Source organism: Coregonus lavaretus, assembly GCF_964263955.1.
Source record: "Coregonus lavaretus genome assembly, contig: HAP1_SCAFFOLD_3142, whole genome shotgun sequence".
Taxonomy (NCBI): domain Eukaryota; kingdom Metazoa; phylum Chordata; class Actinopteri; order Salmoniformes; family Salmonidae; genus Coregonus; species Coregonus lavaretus.
Window position 1 is genome coordinate 1 of NW_028162278.1, and position 22812 is coordinate 22812.

General features: G+C 49.3%; 1 pseudogene across 1 annotated transcript; it reads left to right on the forward strand.

The window, feature by feature from the left end:
• The first annotated feature begins 2492 nt into the window (after positions 1-2492).
• LOC311119392 (synaptic vesicle glycoprotein 2B-like) lies at positions 2493-21024 on the forward strand (annotated as a pseudogene). The gene is made up of 8 exons: positions 2493-2582; positions 9389-9502; positions 14144-14232; positions 15299-15453; positions 16110-16243; positions 19614-19817; positions 20448-20607; positions 20841-21024. The product of its transcript is annotated as a synaptic vesicle glycoprotein 2B-like (transcript).
• The last annotated feature ends 1788 nt before the right edge of the window (positions 21025-22812 follow it).

Genomic DNA, 22812 nt, shown 5'->3' on the forward strand with positions numbered 1-22812 from the left:
AACATGTTGTTACATAGACAGTGAGGTAGGGTAGATGGAGCAGGTAACCAGTAGCAACATAACACTAACATGTTGTTACATAGACAGTGGAGGAGGGTAGATGGAGCAGGTAACCAGTAGCAACATAACACTAACATGTTGTTACATAGACAGTGGAGGAGGGTAGATGGAGCAGGTAACCAGTAGCAACATAACACTAACATGTTGTTACATAGACAGTGGAGTAGGGTAGGTGGAGCAGGTAACCAGTAGCAACATAACACTAACATGTTGTTACATAGACAGTGGAGTAGGGTAGATGGAGCAGGTAACCAGTAACAACATAACACTAACATGTTGTTACATAGACAGTGAAGTAGGGTAGGTGGAGCAGGTAACCAGTAGCAACATAACACTAACATGTTGTTACATAGACAGTGAAGGAGGGTAGATGGAGCAGGTAACCAGTAGCAACATAACACTAACATGTTGTTACATAGACAGTGAAGGAGGGTAGATGGAGCAGGTAACCAGTAGCAACATAACACTAACATGTTGTTACATAGACAGTGAAGGAGGGTAGATGGAGCAGGTAACCAGTAGCAACATAACACTAACATGTTGTTACACAGACAGTGGAGAAGGGTAGATGGAGCAGGTAACCAGTAGCAACATAACACTAACATGTTGTTACATAGACAGTGGAGTAGGGTAGGTGGAGCAGGTAACCAGTAGCAACATAACACTAACATGTTGTTACATAGACAGTGAAGGAGGGTAGATGGAGCAGGTAACCAGTAACAACATAACACTAACATGTTGTTACATAGACAGTGAAGGAGGGTAGGTGGAGCAGGTAAAGGAGGGTAGGTGGAGCAGGTAAAGGAGGGTAGGTGGAGTTGCTCTGTAGCAGTTCCCTGTGTGTGGTGGAGTTGCTCTGTAGCAGTTCCCTGTGTGGTGGAGTTGCTCTGTAGCAGTTCCCTGTGTGTGGTGGAGTTGCTCTGTAGCAGTTCCCTGTGTGTGGTGGAGTTGCTCTGTAGCAGTTCCCTGTGTGTGGTGGAGTTGCTCTGTAGCAGTTCCCTGTGTGTGGTGGAGTTGCTCTGTAGCAGTTCCCTGTGTGTGGTGGAGTTGCTCTGTAGCAGTTCCCTGTGTGGTGGAGTTGCTCTGTAGCAGTTCCCTGTGTGGTGGAGTTGCTCTGTAGCAGTTCCCTGTGTGTGGTGGAGTTGCTCTGTAGCAGTTCCCTGTGTGTGGTGGAGTTGCTCTGTAGCAGTTCCCTGTGTGTGGTGGAGTTGCTCTGTAGCAGTTCCCTGTGTGTGGTGGAGTTGCTCTGTAGCAGTTCCCTGTGTGTGGTGGAGTTGCTCTGTAGCAGTTCCCTGTGTGTGGTGGAGTTGCTCTGTAGCAGTTCCCTGTGTGTGGTGGAGTTGCTCTGTAGCAGTTCCCTGTGTGGTGGAGTTGCTCTGTAGCAGTTCCCTGTGTGTGGTGGAGTTGCTCTGTAGCAGTTCCCTGTGTGTGGTGGAGTTGCTCTGTAGCAGTTCCCTGTGTGTGGTGGAGTTGCTCTGTAGCAGTTCCCTGTGTGTGGTGGAGTTGCTCTGTAGCAGTTCCCTGTGTGTGGTGGAGTTGCTCTGTAGCAGTTCCCTGTGTGGTGGAGTTGCTCTGTAGCAGTTCCCTGTGTGTGCTGGAGTTGCTCTGTAGCAGTTCCCTGTGTGGTGGAGTTGCTCTGTAACAGTTCCCTGTGTGTGGTGGAGTTGCTCTGTAGCAGTTCCCTGTGTGGTGGAGTTGCTCTGTAGCAGTTCCCTGTGTGTGGTGGAGTTGCTCTGTAGCAGTTCCCTGTGTGTGGTGGAGTTGCTCTGTAGCAGTTCCCTGTGTGGTGGAGTTGCTCTGTAGCAGTTCCCTGTGTGTGGTGGAGTTTCTCTGTAGCAGTTCCCTGTGTGGTGGAGTTGCTCTGTAGCAGTTCCCTGTGTGGTGGAGTTACTCTGTAGCAGTTCCCTGTGTGGTGGAGTTGCTCTGTAGCAGTTCCCTGTGTGTGGTGGAGTTGCTCTGTAGCAGTTCCCTGTGTGTGGTGGAGTTGCTCTGTAGCAGTTCCCTGTGTGTGGTGGAGTTGCTCTGTAGCAGTTCCCTGTGTGTGGTGGAGTTGCTCTGTAGCAGTTCCCTGTGTGTGGTGGAGTTGCTCTGTAGCAGTTCCCTGTGTGTGGTGGATTTGCTCTGTAGCAGTTCCCTGTGTGGTGGAGTTGCTCTGTAGCAGTTCCCTGTGTGTGGTGGAGTTGCTCTGTAGCAGTTCCCTGTGTGTGGTGGAGTTGCTCTGTAGCAGTTCCCTGTGTGTGGTGGAGTTGCTCTGTAGCAGTTCCCTGTGTGTGGTGGAGTTGCTCTGTAGCAGTTCCCTGTGGGGACAGCCGAAGAACCCTTTTAGGTTCTAGATAGCACCTTTTTTTCTAAGAGTTTACCTTTCTATGGCATTGTATATTCCAGTAGCTGCATGTGATAGGCTGACAGCTGTTTCTGTCTGTCTCTGTCAGAATGGGAGACATGACGAGGCCTGGATGATTCTGAGGCAGGTCCATGATACCAACTGGAAGGCCAAGGGAGAACCAGAGAGGGTGTTCACCGTGAGTACAACTCTACTCTCATCTAGTACACTACAGTCATAAAGACCATAATCACTATTAGTTCTATATCAATGTGATGTTATATAATCACTATTAGTTCTATATCAATGTGATGTTATATAATCACTATTAGTTCTATATCAATGTGATGTTATATAATCACTATTAGGTCTATATCAATGTGATGTTATATAATCACTATTAGTTCTATATCAATGTGATGTTATATAATCACTATTAGTTCTATATCAATGTGATGTTATATAATCACTATTAGTTCTATATCAATGTGATGTTATATAATCACTATTAGTTCTATATCAATGTGATGTTATATAATCACTATTAGTTCTATATCAATGTGATGTTATATAATCACTATTAGTTCTTTATCAATGTGATGTTATATAATCACTATTAGTTCTATATGTCACGGACAGAAGAGGACCCAAGAGCGCAAGTTCAAATTCAGAGTTCTTTATTGAAGGTTTCAGGCGGGAAGAGGAGTGCCAGGGGTGTCAGGGGTTCCAGGGGTGCTTGGGGCTCTGGGGTTTTTCAGGGTCCTGTGGGTACCTGTGCTCCGGGGGTCACCAAATGTCCGGGGGTGTCCAGTCCAAGTGCTTAGTGTGTGTGTTCCCCAGTGATGGAGCGGCGTATCGGGCTGAGGGTGGTGAAGCGTCTGGGCACGCTCATCTGGTGGTCGGAGACCTGGGGGAACACACACACAACAGCAATATGAATGGCAGGCAGAAGTACAGATCAGGGCTGGGCAAATATCGTGGTGAGAGACAGAAGGCAGAATCGAGTTACCGGAGGGGCTGAAGATCGGAGAGTAGTCGAGGTCCAGAAGGCAGGTCGGGATAGACGGGGCAGTAGAACAAGGAGGCAGTCAAGAAAGGATCGGTATCACAAACAGGAGTCAGAGCGCAGACAGGCAGGTTACTGGTCCGGGTTTGAAGACGATCTGACAGGGCTTGGCTGAAAAACAGGGCTTGATATACTGGGAGAGGTTAGTGGGGAAATGCAGTTCAGCTGGCAGAGTAATTAGAACAGAGTGAGGCAAGGTGAGGATGGTGAGTGGGAAATGCAGTGCAGCTGGCCAGGTAACAAGAGCAGAGCAGGGCGGAGCCAGGTGGAGCTCGTTAGGCAGAGTAGGGAGAGAGTGAGCAGAGTGGCAGAGAATTGAATGCAATTAATGTTGCTACCAGGGAGAGAGAGTGCTCATGACAGGACCCCCCCTCCAAGGGACGGCCCCAGAAGTCCCAAGAACAACATCATGCCGGGAGGGTGGAGGGGAGCAGGCGGCGGGTCAGAACTCCTCCGAGCGGTCCGAGTGAATCTCCTCATCCTCAGAAGGAGCTGGAGGGTCACGGTCGGGAGACAGGACAGGCACTGAGACAGGAGCAGGGTCAGGCACAGGACAGGAAGCAGGGCGGGCAGGACGGCTAGGAACCCCTCTTGGACGGCCCCTACGGATTGCAGGCTGATCAGGATGTAGTCGGTGGAAGTCAGTGATAAGGGTCCGGTCCACTATCCTCCTGGCCGGGATCCAGGTCCTCTCCTCTGGACCATATCCCTCCCAGTCAACGAGGTACTGGAGACCCCTACCCCTTCGCCTAGAGCGGAGCAGCCGCCGGACGGTGAAGACAGGACCGCCATCTACGAGGCGCGGAGGAGGTGGCGCCGGAGCTGCAGGGACCAGGGGACTTTCATGGACCGGCTTGACCTTGGAGACGTGGAAGGTGGGGTGGACCCGCATGGAAGCGGGCAACTGAAGTCGGACCGCCGTTGGACTGATGACTTTCTGCACAGGAAAAGGACCAATGAAGCGAGGGGCCAGCTTACGTGATTCAACCCGCAGCGGCAGATCCCGGGCAGACAGCCAGACCTTCTGACCAACCCGGTAAGTAGGTGCTGGGGTCCTCCGTCGGTTGGCACCGACGGCGTAGCTGGTTCCAGACTTCAGGAGCACAGTGCGAGCCTGGGCCCAAGTGCGGCGGCAGCGGCGGGCATACGCAAGAGCAGACGGACAGGTCGCATCCGCCTCCTGGCTGGCAAACAGTGGAGGTTGATACCCGTAGACACACTGAAAGGGGGAGAGCCCGGTGGAGGAACTGGTGAGTGAATTATGGGCATATTCCACCCAGAGCAGGTGTTGAGCCCAGGCCCGGGGATTTTGGGAAGCCACACACCTCAGTGCCTTCTCCAGCTCCTGGTTCATGCGTTCAGTCTGGCCGTTTGACTGCGGGTGGAATCCAGACGATAGGCTGGCGGTGGCCCCAAGGAGATGACAGAACTCCTTCCAAAAGGTTGCTGAGAATTGCGGGCCCCGGTCTGACACTATATCCTGGGGTAGGCCATGGATACGAAACACATGTTCCAGGACCACCTGGGAGGTCTCTTTAGCAGAGGGTAGTTTGGGAAGGGGCACGAAGTGGGTCATCTTACTAAAGCGGTCAACAATGGTAAGGATGACTGTGTGTCCGTCAGAGGGCGGAAGGCCCGTAACAAAGTCCAGTGAAACGTGGGACCAGGGCCTCTTGGGTATGAGTAGGGGTTGCAGCAACCCAGCAGGAGGCTGGTTGGGGGTCTTGTTTCGGTTACAAGTGGGACAAGCTCGGATGAATTCTCGGACATCCCGTCTCATCCGCCGCCACCAGAACCGCTGGCGGACCAGATGAAGGGTGCGAGTGATGCCGGGATGACAGGCCAGACGGGATTCGTGCCCCCACTGAATCACAGGTGACCTGAGATTTGCTGGAACAAACAGACGGTTGGGGGCGCTGGTGCTTGGACCTGGCTGGTCCCGAAGAGCCTCCATGACCTGCTTCTCGATCTCCCAGGTGAGGGCCGCTACGACCAAGTGGCTGGGAAGAATGGGGGCTGTCATGGCGGTGGTCTCGTCCTTCTGAAACATCCGGGAAAGAGCATCAGGTTTGATGTTGCGAGATCCCGGGCGGTAGGAGAGCGTGAAATTGAAGCGCGTAAAGAACAGAGACCACCGCTGTTGACGGGAGTTCAGCCTCCTGGCTGTTTGGATATACTCCAGGTTCTTGTGGTCTGTCCACACTACGAATGGTTCCTTTGACCCCTCTAACCAGTGCCGCCATTCTTCAAGGGCGAGCTTGACAGCCAACAGCTCGCGGTTCCCAATGTCGTAGTTGCATTCGGCAGGGGTTAGCCGACGGGAGTAGAAGGCACAGGGGTGCATCTTGCCATCCTCAGCTGCTCTTTGAGAAAGCACTGCACCCACTCCCACGTCCGAAGCATCTACCTCCACCACAAACTGCCTTGCTGCATCTGGCATCTGGAGGATGGGAGCAGAAGTGAAACATGTCTTGAGGATATTGAAGGCCTTATCAGCAGCTGATGTCCATTGGTACGGTTGTTTAGTGCTGGTTAGCGCCGTGAGGGGTGCAGCCACTGTGCTATAGTTTCTGATGAATCTCCTATAAAAGTTGGCAAAGCCCAGGAACTGTTGCAACTTTTTCCGAGACTCAGGAACTGGCCAGGAAGTGACAGCCGACACCTTCGTGAGATCCATCTGAATGCTGCCCTCGGTCACCACATACCCCAGGAATGAAACGGTTTTGGCATGGAACTCGCACTTCTCTGCCTTCACGAAAAGAGAGTTCTCCAGCAGGCGGCGCAGGACCAACTGGACGTGGTGCGTGTGTTCTGACAGAGTCTTTGAGAATATTAAAATATCGTCAAGGTACACAAATACGAACGTATTTAGCATGTCCCTGAGGATATCATTCACTAGGGCTTGAAAAACTGCTGGGGCATTGGTGAGGCCGAAGGGCATGACGAGATATTCATAGTGGCCGGTTGGTGTGTTGAACGCTGTCTTCCATTCGTCTCCCTCCCTCATCCGCACCAGATGGTAGGCATTGCGAAGGTCCAGCTTTGTGAATACAGTGGCTCCCTGCAGCAGTTCGAAGGCAGACGAAAGTAAGGGCAGTGGGTAGCGATTCTTAACCGTGATGTCGTTCAGACCCCGGTAATCTATGCATGGACGAAGAGAACCGTCCTTCTTGCCGACAAAGAAGAATCCCGCTCCTGCGGGGGAAGATGACGGTCTAATTATCCCGGCGGCAAGAGAGTCATTAATGTAGTCCTCCATGGCCTTTCTTTCCGGGGCTGACAGTGAATACAGACGACCCTTGGGAGGTGCTGTGCCAGGCAGGAGATCAATCGCGCAGTCATAGGGTCTGTGTGGGGGTAGAGATGTCGCCTTGGATTTGTTGAACACCTCTTTCAGGCTGTGGTAACAGGCCGGAACATTGGATATGTCGGAGGTAGCGCTAGATCTTTCCCGGTGAACGGGCAGGGTGGCCCCCCTTAAACAGGTCTGGTGACAACTCCTTCCCCACTCACGGACTGTTCCTGTCTCCCAGTCGATGTGGGGGTTGTGCTGACGGAGCCACGGGTATCCAAGAATGAGTGGTTGGCCAGGTGAGTGTAGGAGGTGAAACTGGATGGACTCCTGGTGGTTTCCTGACAGCAGGATTGTCACAGGGGCGGAGATATGAGTGACAGTGCCAAGATGATGCCCATCCAGGGCTCGTGCAGGAATGGGTTGTGTCAGTTGATGATGGTTCACGCCCAGTTGCTGTGCAAGCTCAGGGTCCATGATGTTTGCTTCGGCTCCGGAATCCACAAGGGCGGCCAATGTATGAGTCTTGTCAGAAAGCTGAAGGCGGAGATGAAGCAGGGTCTTTCGGATGGAGGGAGACTGAAGGCTTGTTGAGCTCACCCGGATCTCCCCTACACCTGGTGAGCTGCGGCTTTTGCCGGACAAGTGGCGACACGGTGATTCTCGCCACCACAGTAGAGGCAAAGGTTGGAGCTTAGACGGCGCCGACGCTCCTCGGGAGTCAGAGAGGCACGGCCAATCTCCATGGGCTCAGGCTGACTGAGTTGGCTATGGGACTTGACAGGCAGGGGCTGGACAGAAGCGGTATCGACCCGAGTGCGGATGGCAGGTTGACTGAGACGGCCCTTCTCCCTCCTCCGGGTCTGTATACGGCGGTCAATGCGGACGGCAAGGTCAATGGCGGCATCAAGCGTTGAGGGCGGGTCATGGGAAACAAGCTCGTCTTTGATATAGTCCGCCAGGCTATGGAGGAAGGCTTGCACCAGTGCCTCTGGGTTAAACGAGCTTTGACTGGCCAGGGTACGAAAGTCAATGGAGAAGTCTGCCACTGTCCGATTGCCCTGACGGATGGTGAGCAGAGCTTGTGACGCTTCGGCTGTTGGCGAGCCTAGGTCAAAGACCTTTAACATCTCCTCCTCAAAGGCACTGAAGGAGGCACAGGCTGGGGTTTGCCGGTCGAATTCCGCCGTTCCCCACAACCGAGCTCGACCGGTGAGATGTGTGATGGCATACCCCACCTTGGCTCCCTCTGTTGAGAAAGTCCTGGGCTGTAGTGCAAACTGGATTCGGCAGCTGCTCAAGAATGGTCTTACTTGCTTCTGGTTGCCATCAAAACGTTCCGGGTTCCCAATCTTTGGTTCAGGAGCGTGGGGATCTGGTGGCAGCACTGCCGGGCCTGCAGCATTGGGACCTCCAGCGGAGGGATGAAGGAGTGTCGGTGGTACAGGAACAGAAGGACCAGGGGGGGGTGCAGGTGGAGTAGCCGGGTTTGAGAGTAGTTGCAGGGCTTGGGCTAGCTGTTGTTGCTGCAGTTGGAACTGTTGTTGCTGCTGGTTGAATAGCTGGAGAAGGGAAGCGATGTCGCCAGCCATCCGATTTATGTCTCCCTCAGAGCGTTCCAGTCGCTGTATGGCAGTCATCTCTGGCTCTTCTTCCATCGTGGTCAGGGAGTGCGCTGGGTCCATGATGGTCAGATCGTTCTGTCACGGACAGAAGAGGACCCAAGAGCGCAAGTTCAAATTCAGAGTTCTTTATTGAAGGTTTCAGGCGGGAAGAGGAGTGCCAGGGGTGTCAGGGGTTCCAGGGGTGCTTGGGGCTCTGGGGTTTTTCAGGGTCCTGTGGGTACCTGTGCTCCGGGGGTCACCAAATGTCCGGGGGTGTCCAGTCCAAGTGCTTAGTGTGTGTGTTCCCCAGTGATGGAGCGGCGTATCGGGCTGAGGGTGGTGAAGCGTCTGGGCACGCTCATCTGGTGGTCGGAGACCTGGGGGAACACACACACAACAGCAATATGAATGGCAGGCAGAAGTACAGATCAGGGCTGGGCAAATATCGTGGTGAGAGACAGAAGGCAGAATCGAGTTACCGGAGGGGCTGAAGATCGGAGAGTAGTCGAGGTCCAGAAGGCAGGTCGGGATAGACGGGGCAGTAGAACAAGGAGGCAGTCAAGAAAGGATCGGTATCACAAACAGGAGTCAGAGCGCAGACAGGCAGGTTACTGGTCCGGGTTTGAAGACGATCTGACAGGGCTTGGCTGAAAAACAGGGCTTGATATACTGGGAGAGGTTAGTGGGGAAATGCAGTTCAGCTGGCAGAGTAATTAGAACAGAGTGAGGCAAGGTGAGGATGGTGAGTGGGAAATGCAGTGCAGCTGGCCAGGTAACAAGAGCAGAGCAGGGCGGAGCCAGGTGGAGCTCGTTAGGCAGAGTAGGGAGAGAGTGAGCAGAGTGGCAGAGAATTGAATGCAATTAATGTTGCTACCAGGGAGAGAGAGTGCTCATGACACTATATCAATGTGATGTTATATAATCACTATTAGTTCTATATCAATGTGATGTTATATAATCACTATTAGGTCTATATCAATGTGATGTTATATAATCACTATTAGGTCTATATCAATGTGATGTTATATAATCCCTCCTGTCAGGTGTCCAACATCGCGACTCCTAAGACCCAGGAGGATGAGTTCATTGAGATCCAGAGTGACACTGGAACAGCCTTCCAGCGCTGGACCGTCAGACACACCAACCTGCTCAAACAGGTAACATATAGTAGTGAATTCAGGGGGGAGCCCCGACCGGGAGTCGGATCGGTGTCCAGCGACAGTCAACCCAACCCCTTAGCCATTACCCCAAGAGATCCTCAGTCAACCCAACCCCTTAGCCATTACCCCAAGAGATCCTCAGTCAACCCAACCCCTTAGCCATTACCCCAAGAGATCCTCAGTCAACCCAACCCCTTAGCCATTACCCCAAGAGAGACTCAGTCAACCCAACCCCTTAGCCATTACCCCAAGAGATCTCAGTCAACCCAACCCCTTAGCCATTACCCCAAGAGATCCTCAGTCAACCCAACCCCTTAGCCATTACCCCAAGAGACCCTCAGTCAACCCAACCCCTTAGCCATTACCCCAAGAGATCCTCAGTCAACCCAACCCCTTAGCCATTACCCCAAGAGATCCTCAGTTAACCCAACCCCTTAGCCATTACCCCAAGAGATCCTCAGTCAACCCAACCCCTTAGCCATTACCCCAAGATATCCTCAGTCAACCCAACCCCTTAGCCATTACCCCAAGATATCCTCAGTCAACCCAACCCCTTAGCCATTACCCCAAGAGATCCTCAGTCAACCCAACCCCTTAGCCATTACCCCAAGAGATCCTCAGTCAACCCAACCCCTTAGCCATTACCCCAAGAGATTCTCAGTCAACCCAACCCCTTAGCCATTACCCCAAGAGATCCTCAGTCAACCCAACCCCTTAGCCATTACCCCAAGAGATCCTCAGTCAACCCAACCCCTTAGCTATTACCCCAAGAGATACTCAGTCAACCCAACCCCTTAGCCATTACCCCAAGAGATCCTCAGTCAACCCAACCCCTTAGCCATTACCCCAAGAGATCCTCAGTCAACCCAACCCCTTAGCCATTACCCCAAGAGATCCTCAGTCAACCCAACCCCTTAGCCATTACCCCAAGAGATTCTCAGTCAACCCAACCCCTTAGCCATTACCCCAAGAGATCCTCAGTCAACCCAACCCCTTAGCCATTACCCCAAGAGATCCTCAGTCAACCCAACCCCTTAGCCATTACCCCAAGAGATCCTCAGTCAACCCAACCCCTTAGCTATTACCCCAAGAGATCCTCAGTCAACCCAACCCCTTAGCCATTACCCCAAGAGATCCTCAGTCAACCCAACCCCTTAGCCATTACCCCAAGAGATCCTCAGTCAACCCAACCCCTTAGCCATTACCCCAAGAGATCCTCAGTCAACCCAACCCCTTAGCCATTACCCCCATTTATCCTCAGAGTTCGTACTGCTTGGTGACCTAAATTGGGATATGCTTAGTACCCCGGCCATCCTACAATCCAAACTAGATGCCCTCAACCTCACGCAAATTATCAACGAACCTACCAGGTACAACCCTAAATCCGTAAACATGGGTACCCTCATAGATATCATCCTGACTAACATACCCTCTAAATACACCTCAGCTGTCTTCAACCAGGATCTCAGCGATCACTGCCTTATTGCCTGCGTCCGTAACGGGTCCGCGGTCAAACGACCACCCCTCATCACTGTCAAACGCTCCCTAAAACACTTTAGCGAGCAGGCCTTCCTAATTGACCTGGCCCAGGTATCCTGGATGGATATAGATCTCATTCCGTCAGTAGAGGATGCCTGGTTGTTCCTTAAAAGTAATTTCCTCTCAATCTTAAATAAACATGCCCCATTCAAAAAATACAGAACTAAGAACCGATATAGCCCCTGGTTCTCCTCAGACTTGACTGCCCTTGACCAGCACAAAAACATCCTGTGGCGTACTGCATTAGCATCAAATAGCCCCCGCGATATGCAACTTTTCAGGGAAGTTAGGAACCAATATACACAAGCAGTCAGGAAAGCAAAGGCAAACTTTTTCAAACAGAAATTTGCATCCTGTAGCACTAACTCCAAAAAGTTTTGGGACACTGTAAAGTCCATGGAGAATAAGAGCACTTCCTCCCAGTTGCCCACTGCACTGAGGCTAGGAAACACTATCACCACCGATAAATCTACAATAATCGAGAATTTCAACAAGCATTTTGCTACAGCTGGCCATGCTTTCCATCTGGCTACCACTACCCCGGCCACCAACTCTGCACCCTCCGCTGAAACTTGCCCATGCCCCCCCCCCCGCTTCTCCTTCACACAAATTCAGACAGCTGACATTTTGAAAGAGCTGCAAAATCTGGACCCCTACAAATCAGCTGGGCTAGACAATCTGGACCCTTTCTTTCTAAAACTAGCCGCCGAAATTGTCGCAACCCCTATTACTAGTCTGTTCAACCTCTCTTTCATAACGTCTGAGATCCCCAGAGATTGGAAAGCTGCCGCGGTCATCCCCCTCTTCAAAGGGGGTGACACTCTAGATCCAAACTGCTACAGACCTATATCCATCCTGCCCTGCCTTTCGAAAGTATTTGAAAGCCAAGTTAACAAACAGATCACCGACCATTTCGAATACCACCGTACCTTCTCCGCTATGCAATCCGGTTTCCGAGCTGGTCATGGGTGCACTTCAGCCACGCTCAAGGACCTAAACGATATTATAACCGCGATTGATAATAGACAGTACTGTGCAGCCGTCTTCATCGACCTGGCCAAGGCTTTCGACTCTGTCAACCACCGCATTCTTATTGGCAGACTAAATAGCCTTGGTTTCTCAAATGACTGCCTCGCCTGGTTCACCAACTACTTCTCAGATAGAGTTCAGTGTGTCAAATCGGAGGGCCTGTTGTCTGGACCTATGGCAGTCTCTATGGGGGTGCCACAGGGTTCAATTCTTGGGCCGACACTTTTCTCCGTGTATATCAATGATGTCGCTCTTGCTGCTGGTGACTCTCAGATCCACCTCTACGCAGACGACACCATTTTGTATACATCTGGCCCTTCATTGGACACTGTGTTAACAAACCTCCAAACGAGCTTCAATGCCATACAACACTCCTTCAGTAGCCTCCAACTGCTCTTAAACACTAGTAAAACTAAATGCATGCTTTTCAATCGAACGCTGCTGGCACCCGCCCACCCGACTAGAATCACCACTCTTGACGGGTCTGACCTAGAGTATGTGGACAACTACAAATACCTAGGTGTCTGGTTAGACTGTAAACTCTCCTTCCAGACTCACATAAAGAATCTCCAATCCAAAGTTAAATCTAGAATCGGCTTCCTATTTCGCAACAAAGCCTCCTTCACTCATGCTGCCAAACATGCCCTCGTAAAACTGACTATCCTACCGATCCTTGACTTCGGCGATGTCATTTACAAAATAGCCTCCAACACTCTACTCAGCAAATTGGATGTAGTCTATCACAGTGCCATCCGTTTTGTCTCCAAAGCCCCATACACTACCCACCATTGTGACCTGTACGCTCTTGTTGGCTGGTCCTCACTACATATTCGTCGCCAAACCCACGGGCTCCAGGCCATCTATAAATCACTGCTAGGCAAATCCCCGCCTTATCTTAGCTCATTGGTCACCATAGCAGCACCCACCCGTAGTCTGCGCTCCAGCAGGTATATCTCACTGGTCATTCCCAAAGCCAACACCTCCTTTGGCCGCCATTCCTTCCAGTTCTCTGCTGCCAATGACTGAAACAAATTGCAAAAATCTCTGAAGCTGGAGACTCTTATCTCCCTCACTAACTTTAAGCATCAGTTGTCAGAGCACCTTACCGATCACTGCACCTGTACACAGCCCATCTGAAATTAGCCCACCCAACTACCTCATCCCTATATTGTTATTTATTTTGCTCTTTGCACCCCAGTATCTCTATTTGCACATAATCTCTTGCACATCTAGCATTCCAGTGTTAATACTATTGTAATTATTTTGCACTATAGCCTATTTATTGCCTTACCTCCATAACTTGCTACATTTGCACACACTGTATATATATTTTCTGTTGTATTTTTGACTTTATGTTTTTTACCCCATATGTAACTCTGTGTTTTTTTATTGCACTGCTTTGCTTTATCTTGGCCAGGTCGCAGTTGTAAATGAGAACTTGTTCTCAACTGGCTTACCTGGTTAAATAAAGGTGAAATAAAATTTAAAAAAAAAAAAAAGAAAAAAAAAAAAAATACCCCAAGAGATCCTAACCCCTATTAGGACACTAGGTGTTGAATTCAGATTGCTACAATACATATTCTTGACATGATTCAAAATGTTCTAAAGTTTTTGAAAACCGTCAATAGCACTGCTCATAAGACAGTTGAAAACCGTCAATAGCACTGCTCATAAGAGTGTTGAAAACCGTCAATAGCACTGCTCATAAGACAGTTGAAAACTGTCAATAGCACTGCTCATAAGAGTGTTGAAAACCGTCAATAGCACTGCTCATAAGACAGTTGAAAACTGTCAATAGCACTGCTCATAAGACAGTTGAAAACTGTCAATAGCACTGCTCATAAGACAGTTGAAAACTGTCAATAACACTGCTCATAAGAGTGTTGAAAACTGTCAATAGCACTGCTCATAAGACAGTTGAAAACTGTCAATAGCACTGCTCATAAGAGTGTTGAAAACCGTCAATAGCACTGCTCATAAGAGTGTTGAAAACCGTCAATAGCACTGCTCATAAGAGTGTATCTGAACCAGGAGGATGACTTGTTGGTGCTGTTGCCTCCATGTTTCCAGGTAATGCAGAACGTGATGTCCCTGGCAGCACCAGACCTCAGACTGCAGGGTCTGTTCCTGGCTATCGTCTGGTTCACCATGGCCTTCAGGTAAACAAACAGTACTAACCTTTTGTTGTGAGTATATTCAACAACCCCCCCTGTTATTCCATCAGGTGATCCTAAACCAATACAGGAGATATTCAATCCAGTCAAAGCAATCCAGATCACGAACGTCTGCATATCTAAAACTTAAACATGATAGCTTGCTACCACTAAAGAGCACTGTTCAGTCTCTATGGATGTGTCAATCATGATGGATGACTGTTCCTTCTGTGTCCCAGCTACCACGGGCTGTCGGTGTGGTGGATGACTGTTCCTTCTGTGTCCCAGCTACCACGGGCTGTCGGTGTGATGGATGACTGTTCCTTCTGTGTTTCAGCTACCACAGGCTGTCGGTGTGATGGATGACTGTTCCTTCTGTGTTTCAGCTACCACGGGCTGTCGGTGTGATAGATGACTGTTCCTTCTGTGTCCCAGCTACCACGGGCTGTCGGTGTGATGGATGACTGTTCCTTCTGTGTCCCAGCTACCACGGGCTGTCGGTGTGATAGATGACTGTTCCTTCTGTGTTTCAGCTACCACGGGCTGTCGGTGTGATAGATGACTGTTCCTTCTGTGTCCCAGCTACCACGGGCTGTCGGTGTGATAGATGACTGTTCCTTCTGTGTTTCAGCTACCACGGGCTGTCGGTGTGATGGATGACTGTTCCTTCTGTGTTTCAGCTACCACGGGCTGTCGGTGTGATAGATGACTGTTCCTTCTGTGTTTCAGCTACCAGGGGCTGTCGGTGTGATAGATGACTGTTCCTTCTGTGTTTCAGCTACCACGGGCTGTCGGTGTGATAGATGACTGTTCCTTCTGTGTTTCAGCTACCACGGGCTGTCGGTGTGATAGATGACTGTTCCTTCTGTGTCCCAGCTACCACGGGCTGTCGGTGTGATGGATGACTGTTCCTTCTGTGTTTCAGCTACCACGGGCTGTCGGTGTGATGGATGACTGTTCCTTCTGTGTTTCAGCTACCACGGGCTGTCGGTGTGATAGATGACTGTTCCTTCTGTGTTTCAGCTACCACGGGCTGTCGGTGTGATAGATGACTGTTCCTTCTGTGTTTCAGCTACCACGGGCTGTCGGTGTGGTTCCCAAGTACATGCAATATGAGGAGTACGAGTCCAAGGTGAGACTCTTCCATCAAGAACGAGTCGAGCGATTCCACTTCAACTTCTCCCTGGTCAACCAGGTCCACAAAGAGGGAGAATACATCCACGACAAGTATGTCACAGGGATGACAATATGGGATATTATGACTGGACAACTAGTATGTCACAGTGATGACAATATGGGATATTATGACTGGACAACTAGTATGTCACAGTGATGACAATATGGGATATTATGACTGGACAACTAGTATGACACAGTGATGACAATATGGGATATTATGACTGGACAACTAGTATGTCACAGTGATGACAATATGGGATATTATGACTGGACAACTAGTATGTCACAGTGATGACAATATGGGATATTATGACTGGACAACTAGTATGACACAGTGATGACAATATGGGATATTATGACTGGACAACTAGTATGTCACAGTGATGACAATATGGGATATTATGACTGGACAACTAGTATGTCACAGTGATGACAATATGGGATATTATGACTGGACAACTAGTATGACACAGTGATGACAATATGGGATATTATGACTGGACAACTAGTATGTCACAGTGATGACAATATGGGATATTATGACTGGACAACTAGTATGTCACAGTGATGACAATATGGGATATTATGACTGGACAACTAGTATGGCACAGTGATGACAATATGGGATATTATGACTGGACAACTAGTATGTCACAGTGATGTCAGATGTCTTTACTGAAGCAGGGTTGTTCTCTCTTATCTAGGTTCATGAATATAGAGATCAAGTCTGTGAAGTTTGAAGATTCCCTGTTTGAGAACTGTTACTTTGAGGACATCAGGTCGACCAACACGTACTTTGAGAACTGCACCATCAAGAACACAGTCTTCTATAACACAGGTAGGTGACACAGGTAGGGTCTCAGGAGGACCGCCACAGGTAGGCTCTCAGGAGGACCGCCACAGGTAGGCTCTCAGGAGGACCGCCACAGGTAGGCTCTCAGGAGGACCGCCACAGGTAGGCTCTCAGGAGAACCGCCACAGGTAGGTGGCACAGGTAGGCTCTCATGAAGACCGCCACAGGTAGGTGACACAGGTAGGCTCTCATGAGGACCGCCACAGGTAGGTGACACAGGTAGGCTCTCAGGAGGACCGCCACAGGTAGGTGACACAGGTAGGCTCTCAGGAGGACCGCCACAGGTAGGCTCTCAGGAGGACCGCCACAGGTAGGCTCTCAGGAGAACCGCCACAGGTAGGTGGCACAGGTAGGCTCTCAGGAGGACCGCCACAGGTAGGCTCTCAGGAGGACCGCCACAGGTAGGCTCTCAGGAGAACCGCCACAGGTAGGTGACACAGGTAGGCTCTCATGAGGACCGCCACAGGTAGGTGGCACAGGTAGGCTCTCAGGAGGACCGCCACAGGTAGGCTCTCAGGAGGACCGCCACAGGTAGGTGACACAGGTAGGCTCTCATGAGGACCGCCACAGGTAGGTGACACAGGTAGGCTCTCAGGAGGACCGCCACAGGTAGGTGACACAGGTAGGCTCTCAGGAGGACCGCCACAGGTAGGCTCTCAGGAGGACCGCCACAGGTAGGCTCTCAGGAGGACCGCCACAGGTAGGTGACACAGGTAGGCTCTCAGGAGGACCGCCACAGGTAGGTGACACAGGTAGGCTCTCAGGAGGACCGCCACAGGTAGGTGACACAGGTAGGCTCTCATGAGGACCGCCACAGGTAGGTGACACAGGTAGGCTCTCATGAGGACCGCCACAGGTAGGTGACACAGGTAGGCTCTCATGAGGACCGCCACAGGTATGCTCTCATGAGGACCGCCACAGGTAGGTGACACAGGTAGGCTCTCATGAGGACCGCTACAGGTAGGCTCTCATGAGGACCGCCACAGGTAGGCTCTCAGGAGGACCGCCACAGGTAGGCTCTCAGGAGAACCGCCACAGGTAGGTGACACAGGTAGGCTCTCAGGAGGACCGCCACAGGTAGGTGACACAGGTAGGCTCTCAGGAGGACCGCCACAGGTAGGCTCTCAGGAGGACCGCCACAGGTAGGTGACACAGGTAGGCTCTCAGGAGGACCGCCACAGGTAGGCTCTCAGGAGGACCGCCACAGGTAGGTGACACAGGTAGGCTCTCATGAGGACCGCCACAGGTAGGTGACACAGGTAGGCTCTCATGAGGACCGCCACAGGTATGCTCTCATGAGGACCGCCACAGGTAGGTGACACAGGTAGGCTCTCATGAGGACCGCTACAGGTAGGCTCTCATGAGGACCGCTACAGGTAGGTGTCATACATTTACATTTACGTCATTTAGCAGACACTCTTATCCAGAGCCACTTACAAATTGGTGCATTCACCTTATGATAGCCAGTGGGACAACCACTTTTTTTCGTGGGGGTGGGGTAAGGGGGGGGGGGTATAAGGATTACTTTTATCCTATCCCAGGTATTCCTTAAAGAGGTAGGGTTTCAAGTGTCTCCGGAAGGTGGTCAGTGACTCCGCTGTCCTGGCGTCGTGAGGGAGCTTGTTCCACCATTGGGGTGGCAGAGCAGCGAACAGTTTTGACTGGGCTGAGCGGGAACTGTGCTTCCGCAGAGGTATCATATCTGATATCACATATCTGATGTGGAACCCCTGTGCAAGGATTCTCACAAATCAATCAATTAGTCCCTGATTCCATAGAGGGACGAGACATGTCCCCCTTGCTGTTCACCTTAGCCGTTGAACCTCTTTCTGAGACTATCCGGATGTGTGAGGTGCATTATGTATGTGATGTACAGTGCATTCGGAAAGTATTCAGACCCCTTGACTTTTTCCACATTATGTTATGTTACGGCCTTATTCTAAAATGGCTTAAATAAAAAAAGAATCCTCATCAGTCTACACACAATACCTCATGATGACAAAGCGGAAACAGGTTTTTATTCATTTACATAAGAATTCCGATCCTTTGCTAGGAGACTCTAAATTGAGCTCAGGTGCATTCTGTTTCCATTGATCATCCTTGAAATGTTTCTACAACTTGATTGGAGTCCACCTGTGGAAAATTCAACTGATTGGACATGATTTGGAAAGGCACACACCTGTCTATATAAGGTCCCAAAGTTGACAGTGCATGTCAGATCAAAAACCAAGCCATGAGGTTAAAGGAATTGTCCGCAGAGCTCAGAAACATGATTGTGTCGAGGCACAGATCTGGGGAAGGGTACCAAAACATTTCTGCAGCATTGAAGGTCCCCAAGAACACAGTGGCCTCCATCATTCTTAAATGGAAGAAGTTTGGAACCACCAAGACACTTCCTAGAGCTGGCTGCCCGGCCAAACTGAGCAATCGGGGGAGAAGGACCTTGGTCAGGGAGGTGACAAAGAACCCGATGCTCACTCTGACAGAGCTCCAGAGTTCCTCTATGGAGATGGGAGAACCTTCCAGAAGGACAACAATCTCTGCAGCACTCCACCAATCAGGCCTTTATGGTAGAGTGGCCAGACAGAAGCCACTCCTCAGTAAAAGGCACATTACAGACCGCTTGGAGTTTGCCACAAGGCACCTAAAGACTCTCAGACCATGAAAAACAAAATTCTCTAGTCTGATGAAACCAAGATTGAACTCTTTGGCCTGAATGCCAAGCGTCACGTCTGGAGGAAACCAGCCACCATCCCTACGGGATGCCAAGAGTGTGCAAAGCTGTCATCAAGGCAAAGAGTGGATATTTGAAGAATCTCAAATATAAAATAAATGTTGATTTGTTTAACACTTTTTTGGTTACTACATGTTTCCATATGTGTTATTTCAGAGTTTTGATGTCTTCACTATTATTCTACAATGTAAAAAGTTGATCAAATAAAGAAAAACCTTTGAATGAGTAGGTGTGTCCAAACCTTTGACTGGTACTGTATATTTTCTTAATTAATTCCTTAGGTTTGTGTGTTTTAGGTATATGTTGTGAAATTGTTAGATATTACTTGTTAGATATTACTGCACTGTCGGAGCTAGAAGCACAAGCATTTCGCTACACCCACTATAACATCTGCTAAACACGGGTATGTGACCAATACAATTTGATTTGATTTAGATTGATGAGGGGATAAAACTATTTAATCAATTTTAGAATAAGGCTGTAACGTAACAAAATGTGGAAAAAGTTAAGGGGTCTGAATACTTTTCGAATGCACTGTATATGTGATGTGGACATTGAACAGACCACTCACAGATCCCCTATGATCTCATTTTGGATTTTCCTTGTCTCTGTGATTGGCAGACCTTTGGGAAGACTCCAAGTTTAAAGACTGTCGGATGGAGAATGCAACGTTCCTCCATCCGAAGAAAGGCTGCCATCTAAACTTCCAGGAGGAGAATGACATGGTCATCTACATGGTCAGCTTTCTGGGGAGCCTAGCAACCCTGCCGGGCAACATCCTGTCAGCCCTCTTCATGGACAAGATAGGAAGGATAAAGATTATAGGTGAGGGAAGTGAGGACACGTACGTGGCTCCATGGGAAGTAGTTAATGGTACAAAACAAACTGAACATATGTCAGCAGCTCTGATATCATTCTCTCTCTGTCTCCCCTCTGTCTCTCTCTGTCTCTCTCTCTCTCTCTCTCTCTCTCTCTCTCCCTCCCTCCTCTCTCTCTCTCTCTCTCTCTCTCTCTCCCTCTCTCTCTCTCTCTCTCTCTCTGTCTCTCTCTCTGTCTCCCCTCTGTCTCTCTCTCTCTCTCTGTCTCCCCTCTGTCTCGCTCTCCCTCTCTCTGTCTCTCTCTCTCCCTCTCTCTCTCTCTCTCTCTCCCTCTCTCTCTCTCTCTCTCTCTCTCTCTCTCTCTCTCTCTCTCTCTCTCTCTCTCTCTCTCTCTCTCTCTCTGTCTCCCCTCTGTCTCTCTCTCTCTCTCCCTCTCTCTCTCTCCCTCTCTCTGTCTCTCTCTCTCCCTCTCTCTGTCTCTCTCTCTCCCTCTCCCTCTCTCTGTCTCTCTCTCTCTCTCTCTCTCTCTCTCTCTCTCTCTCTCTCTCTCTCTCTCTCTCTCTCTCTCTCTCTCTCTCTCTCTCTCTCTCCCTCTCTCTCTCTCTCTCTGTCTCCCCCCCCTCTCCCCCCCCTCCAGGTGGTTCTATGCTAATATCAGCAGCTTGTACGTTCCTCCTGCTACTCAGCTTCAGTCAGGGGGCAGTTATATTATTTCAGTGCCTCTTCTACGCCACCAGCGTCGCTGCCTGGAACGGACTGGAGGTTATCACAGTAGAAATCTACCCTTCTGATAAAAGGTACAGAGAACCACAATCCCAATCCCCATGTCAACGTCCTGATATTAGACTGATGTCTGGGGTGTTCACGATGAGGGATTTAGGTTGTTTCAAACTGATCCAGGTTGTCTTTACTCAGACACCTGTGAGCCATTCAAAACCTCCCGACCCACCAGTTGAGAACCACTGTTTTAAACTGTCCTTAAAGCACCCGTCTTAAACCCCACTGATGACTCTTCCTCTCTCTTCCTCAGATGCACAGCGTTCGGAGTGCTGAATGGTACCTGTAAGCTGGCAGCCATCATTGGCAGCGTCATCTTTGCCAAGTTCATCGGCATCACAAAGATCATCCCCATTTTCCTGGCATTCGCAGCGCTGGTCTGTGGAGGCCTGCTGGCCACTAAACTGCCCGACACACGGGAGAAGATCCTGGAGTGAAAACAGCCAAACATCTACAGCATCAAGGGTTTGCAAGATTCCTGTAGCTTTCCAAAATTCCCAGGTTTTCAAGAAATCTTGGTTGGAGGATTCCCGGATTTCCTGCTTAAACGTGGGAATTTGGGGAAAGTTAGCGGAATTTTGCAAATCTTTACAGCGTCACGGCCAAATAAAGCTGTCTGTACATATGGGTTGGTCCAGTTGGGAGAGAGACTTTCACATGCGATGTGAGCCGTGTGTGACAGAATAGGGGCTGGGTTTTCTGTTCCCATGGTGATGTGAGCCGTGTGTGACAGAATAGGGGCTGGGTTTTCTGTTCCCATGGCGATGTGAGCCGTGTGTGACAGAATAGGGGCCGGGTTTTCTGTTCCCATGGCGATGTGAAGAACGTGTGGTACCCTCATCAAGACATGTCACCATTTTACATTGTTTGAAATTGTGTTTTTCTTCTGTTCACCTTAAAATGCCGTCCCATTAGTGGAGGAGACATCACTCTTTATTTGGTATGTTTGATTTGTGTTTAAATGATTTGAAATGAAAATAAAGAATATGTGCTTTGATTTAAAACCAACTATTCAGGAAAGGTATTGTTATGTGCATTGGGTTGGCATTTGGGTTGGAATTCAAGACGGCTAAAGTTTCAATGTACTGCTATTGTACGATTCAGAACCAATGTTCCATTTTCCTTGTTCCATTCCATTTTGTGATAAGAACTTCCATCTCCGGCAGCTCTGAATTGGAACATTTCTTCTTTGCTCTTTACCTTTCACCTGGTCATGACACTGAATGTGGTTCAGAATCCCCTCCATTCTAGATACTGATTATATTAAATCCTGTCTTGTTTGTGTTCTGTCTCTCCTTTTCAAGTTGAGCTGTGTTCTAGATACTGATTCTATTAAATCCTGTCTTGTTTGAGTTGAAGCTCTCCTTTTCCAGTAGATATTGATTATATTAAATCCTGTCTTGTTTGTATTCAGTCGCTCCTTTTCCAGTAGATATGTGCTCTAGATACTGATTATATTAAATCCTGTCTTGTTTGTGTTCTGTCTCTCCTTTTCCAGTAGAGATGTGCTCTAGATACTGATTATATTAAATCCTGTCTTGTTTGTGTTCTGTCTCTCCTTTTCAAGTTGAGCTGTGTTCTAGATACTGATTTTATTAAATCCTGTCTTGTTTGTGTTCTGTCTCTCCTTTTCCAGTAGATATTGATTATATTAAATCCTGTCTTGTTTGTATTCAGTCTCACCTTTTCCAGTAGAGATGTGCTCTAGATACTGATTATATTAAATCCTGTCTTGTTTGTGTTCTGTCTCTCCTTTTCAAGTTGAGCTGTGTTCTAGATACTGATTTTATTAAATCCTGTCTTGTTTGAGTTGAAGCTCTCCTTTTCCAGTAGATATTGATTATATTAAATCATGTCTTGTTTGTATTCAGTCTCTCCTTTTCCAGTTGAGCTCTGTTCTAGATACTGATTTTATTAAATCCTGTCTTGTTTGAGTTGAAGCTCTCCTTTCCAGTAGATATTGATTCTATTAAATCCTGTCTTGTTTGTGTTCAGTCTCTCCTTTTCCAGTAGAGATGTGCTCTAGATAGTGATTCTATTAAATCCTGTCTTGTTTGTGTTCAGTCTCTTCTTTTCCAGTAGAGCTGTGTTCTAGATAGTGATTATATTAAATCCTGTCTTGTTTGTGTTCAGTCTCTCCTTTTCCAGTAGAGTTCTGTTCTAGATATTGATTATATTAAATCCTGTCTTGTTTGTGTTCAGTCTCTTCTTTTCCAGTAGAGCTG